Source organism: Octodon degus, unplaced genomic scaffold (genome assembly GCF_000260255.1).
Source record: "Octodon degus isolate 3935 unplaced genomic scaffold, OctDeg1.0 scaffold00427, whole genome shotgun sequence".
In the NCBI taxonomy this organism is placed as follows: domain Eukaryota; kingdom Metazoa; phylum Chordata; class Mammalia; order Rodentia; family Octodontidae; genus Octodon; species Octodon degus.
The window spans coordinates 55,584-61,136 of record NW_004525003.1 but is presented as its reverse complement, the minus strand read 5'-3'; the positions used below and the strand labels follow the sequence as shown (position 1 = coordinate 61,136).

General features: G+C 33.6%; 1 non-coding gene across 1 annotated transcript; it reads left to right on the top strand.

Moving 5' to 3' along the window:
• Window positions 1-5,101: 5,101 nt before the first annotated feature.
• LOC111814692 lies at window positions 5,102-5,176 on the top strand. The gene has a single exon (XR_002819603.1). It is a non-coding gene; the product is annotated as a small nucleolar RNA SNORD81 (small nucleolar RNA).
• Window positions 5,177-5,553: the final 377 nt, after the last annotated feature.

Genomic DNA, 5,553 nt, shown 5'->3' with positions numbered 1-5,553 from the left:
TGCACTTACTTACTCCATAAATAAATAAATACAGATTAAATAGCCTGCTAGTACAATTATTGACTAAGTACCATACTGCACACTCTGAACACATGAGAAATAGCCAAATCACAGGCTTTGTGAGTGTGTGGTGAACATCTGAATACTCTGCACCAGCGGGACTTCTGTGATTTAAACCCAGGAATGCAATGTGAGTGAGAAACACAAGCAAGTTTTCCGGAATCCCAGTAGCAGCAAAAGTTAAGGCTTGACAAGTGTTTGGAAGAGCTTTTGCACTCCCATATGCCCAGAGCACAAGATTCAACAGAGGGGCAGAACTTTTTCATTGTTGTGCAAAAAGGCAAAAACCACAAAACTGCAAGGGATACAGCAAGTTGAACTGAACACTACTAGAAATCATCCAGGTACAACATGAAAAACTCATATTTAACAGAATCTGCACCTTAATTTCACTATGTGCTAAGGTCATAATTCCACAAAGCTCTACTCCAAACGTCAGATATCAGTGCTCTAAAAATGAAAATATCGAACGAGTAAAATTCTATCTCCATGTCTGAGCCCACCCACAATTGGAGCGGACACCAGCAGAGAAGAAACTGTCTATTGTTCAGCTTAAACATCTCAATCAATAGAGTCTGAAGTAAAGACACAGCTGCAGGAAAATATAGAGTGACTCAGAAAAGAAATAACCTCTTAAAAAAGTCATCTTTGGATTAAGGCCATTTGAACTAAAGAATTAAACACAGAAACATTTAGAGGAAATCAGAGAAGAAACAATCACTATAGTGAAGAATGAATAATAGCTTTTCAACAGGAAAATGACAAAAAGTGGAGGACATAAGAAGAACGACTGATTCTTAGACTGAATACAGGAAAGAACTAGAAAGCATGAAGCACAGAAGAAGAGTTATGGAAGAACTTAATATTTCAAACACAAGTTTGCAAAACCTTTTTTGTGTAAGTGAAGATAGATTTTCAGATATTGAAGATCTATTACAGCCAGTGAAAATGTACGATAAGATCTCTTAGAAACAAACAAGAATTAGGCAATAGAATAATTCATCCCCTCAAGAGAATAAAAAGATGAACATCATGAGACACATCAATAGGAATGTAAGAAGTGATATAAAAATTGATGGACTGAAGGAATTTCAGACAATTTCCAAACGTGAGAAATAAAAGTCATATAAGTATCAGGAGAAAACAAAACGCCAAATAACTTGAAGCCAATTGAATATACACAGAGACCTAAAATATTCAAGATCCGAGAAAAGCATCAGAAGCAGTATATACTAAATGGCGCTAGAAAAAAAAAGTTCATATTCAAAGGAAACTTTAATCAAATTACGGCAGCCTTCTCTTGTTCATAAGGAGGGGAAGAAATACCTAGAACTGTATTTCAAGTCCTCGATGAAAACAACTATTAGCCTAGACTTCTATACCCTGCAAAACAATCTTTAAAGCTTCATGGAGATAAGAAACATTTCCATGACAAAATGCAAATAAAGTATTTCATGATTACAGAGTAAATGCTAAACAGACTACTGAATGTTTTTCTACAGAGGTACCAAAATAATCAGAACTATAGACTGAGAACAGAAGTAAATCACTAACTAGGCCAAACTATTAAAAGTAGCAGAAAAGTATAGCAAGTCAGTAACATGTCAAATGTAAATAAATACATCTCTATTACTACTAATAATGTAAGTGCACTGAATTCATCAATTAAAAGAAGTAGTCTGGTACAGTGGATTAGGAACCATTATGCAACAATATACTGCATAGAAGAAACATACTTAACTCATAAAGAAATACATACGTGGAACCTCAAAGTATGGAAAAATATCTACCTGCCCCAACATCTCTGAAAATAGGAATGATAGCAAACATGTTCCTTGCCAAACTCACCTTGAAATTTAAAATTATCAAATAAAAAAATTCTTCTATACACTAGTATGGAGAAAGATTCAAGACGATGTGCTAATAGTCATATATATGGACACAGCAAAAGAGGGAGCACCAAACTATATAATAGAAATCCTAATGGACATGAATAATTTAATATCCAGTACTAAAGTTTTAACAGGAAGTCTTCACAAACCCTTACCGCAAAAAGATATGTGAGTCAGACTAAAAGTTAGCAAAGAATAAGCAGAAATGAGCAAGAGCTTGGAACAAATGGACTTAGAAGACATTTACAGTGTGTTTCTCAAAAACACAGCTGAACACAATTTTTTTCAGCTTCACCTGTGTCATTTTCTATATTAGTCCATATACCAATTTGTAGGTCATGCTTAAGTACATGGAATTAAACGAAATTATCCCATACATATTAACAGACCGAAGTGCAATGAAACTGTTAATAAACAATGAAAGTAACCAGAAAGCTCCCCCAAAATAATGGAAATTAAGCAAAACCCTACCCAGCAATCAATGGGGCACTGAATAGTTTAAACAACAAACTGAACACTAGCAATATTTCAGTTAAAATTCACCCACAAATTATCAGAATTCATGAGAGGAAAGTTAGCCCTTATCAGAGAAAAATTTATGGCTGTCAACACACACAGTAGTTAAATAGAATACAGAAAATTAACACCCTAATGCTGCAACTCCAAAATCTACTAAAGCAAAGCACAAAAATTCAAAGCCTGAAAATGGAAAGTAATGTCAGAAAATTGAAGCACATGTTAATTCAATGGAGATGAAGAAAACAGTTGAAAGTATTAACTATTCAAAAAGCTATTTCTGTGAAACATTAAATAAAATTGATAAACACCTAGCTGACCTCATCAGAAATAGGAAAGGAAAAACTGATATACAAGAAAGAAGGAATGAATACTTTATAAGAACCACAGATTCAGTGGAAATTCAGAAGTTCAGCCATAGCCAAGTTGTGAAACTTTATTCTCACAGAAAAGAAGACATGGACAAAATGAGCAGATTCCTAGAATGTGCAAATGTCAAAATTGAATCTAGAAACTACAACATTACTCAATAACCCCATTAACAGCAAAGGAGATATGAAAGGTAAAAAACCTACCAACCAGAAAAGTCCAGCTCCTGAGGTAATCACAGATGATATGTACAAGATATTTATGGAAGATATATCCACCATACACCTCAAAATCTTCAACGAAATTGAAAAGGAAGGATTCCGCCAAAAACCATTCCTGGAAAGAAGTATTATACTGTTACCGATCTGGGGAAAGACAAAATTTAAAAATAAACTACAAGCCAATGTGCCTCTTGAACATTAATACAAACCTCCTCAGTGAAATCCATGTAAATAGAATACAAGTAATCAAAAAATTCAACCAGAATGACAAGGTAAGATGATTGAAAGGGATGCAAGATTTGCTCAATATTCAGAAATCTATAAATATAATACACTACATCAATAGAGCAAAATCTAAAACAATTTTTTTTCTCAATTGATGCAGAATAGCCTTTCAGAAAAAGTTCAACATTCATTCACATTGAAAGTCCTACACAAAATTGGAATAGATGGTCGCTATAACAACACTACCAGTAACATAATTCTAAATGGAGAAAAACAGAAAACTTTTATTCTTCTATCTAGTACAAAACAAGGAAAATCTCTATCTCCAGTCTTGTTAAATATAGTTCTGGAATCCTCTCGAGCCATTAGACAGGAGTAAAGTAAAAGTTATAAGATTGGGTATATAGGAAGTTCATTTTTCTTTGTTTGCAGATGACATGATACATTACTTGGAACACACAAAAAAGCCAACCAAAAATCTAGTACCATTAATACACAAATTCAGTAGCATAGCAAGATACAAAGTCACTAACCAAAGGGCATTAGCATTGCTATACAGAGATACAAACACAATGAAGAAAATTAGAGGAACAGTATCTTTTACAATAGCATAGAGGAAAATGAAAGAACTTGGAATTAATGTAACTAACAGAGTCTAAGATCCTTTGAAATTAAATTAGGGTAATCTGAAATCAAGAGATTTCAGAGAAATTTCAAAAATGGAAAGATATTTATAATCCTGGTTAGGAATAACAAACAAAGTCAAAATGACCATTCTCCCAAAATGGCTGCCTGACGTAATGCAATTCCTATCACTCTACCGCCAACATACCTGGTAGAGCTAAAGAAATTGTTCTTAATCTTTATTTGGAACCAGAAAAGTCCTATAATAACAAAGGCAATCATGGATAACAAAGACAAGGCAGAAGGCATTAAAATTCCTGAAGAAAAATTATACTACAAACATACTGTGTTAAAATCAGCATGATATTGATGAGGATATAGACCAAAGAATGAAAGGAAGAGAGTAGAGGATGAAGACTCTACTAAAGCACTCATCTATCTAATTTGTAAAAATGCCAAACGTGATCATTGGAAGAAAGATAGTCGTTTTAGAAATGGTGTTGGAAACCTGGCTTCCTATATGCCAAAACTAAAACTCGACCCAGCAGTGACACTACGCATTAAGCTAAAGTCAAATTTATTAAAGGTTTAAACATGAAAAGAGATACATCAATTGTCCTAGACGAAAAAATAAGTAGGAAGGCAAAGACATAGGTTTAAGCATAATGTTTTTAAGCAAAAATCAATTTGAATTGTTAATCCTGGAAAGGTAACAACTGGGCATTCCTCCTATTGAGAAGCTTCTGTAAGGAAAAAACAAATAATAATAATCAATTAGCAACCAAGTGGGAAGACAACTCACAAATTTGTAAAAAATCTTATATAACATGTACTCAGAGATGATCAGCTTTCTAGAATTTAAGACGAATTAAAAACCTTAGTGCCCTCCCAAAAACTGATCAAAACCTGAAAAATGCATCCTAGATGAACGCACACTTCTCAGGGGAGAAAATTGTAGAGGCACATAAATATATGCAAATATGATACATATGAATAGCCATCTGTGAAATAAAAATTAAAACAGAGTTGAGATGATATCTCACATTAGAAGAAATGTCTGTCGTAAAGGAATCAGTGAACAAAAAATGTTGGAAAGACTGTGCTGTAAAATTAACCTTTCTCCTCTGTGGGTAGAAATGTATACTGGTTTAAAAATGTTGGAAATCACAGTGAGCCTCTTCAAAATTCTAGCACAGGAATACATGATGATCTCACCTCAACTTGAACTCTCTCACTGATTATTGAAGTTGAGAAAGATCTGATATTCTATATTCCCCAATATTTTGTGAGTTGAACTTTGGAAATAGGGTTAAAACCAGTGTCTTCTGTTGCAGGCATTGCAATGCATGTTCACTGAAGAGCAGGTTAAAGATGCCAGTTTTTATAAATTTGTGTGAACTATCTGGGAAAAGAAAAATTCTAGCACAGGAAATCCCATTCAAAACACATGTTCCCCTACTGGACATTTTCCACAAATATATGTAAAATTTATATCATTGATATATGTGAACCTATGTTTATACCAGTACAGTTTTTGATAGACAAATGTTGGAAACAACTAGGGCACCCATGAGCAAAGAAATGAATGAAAATATATAAAATATTTATATAGTGGAGTATGACTCAGCCATAATGTTCATATATAT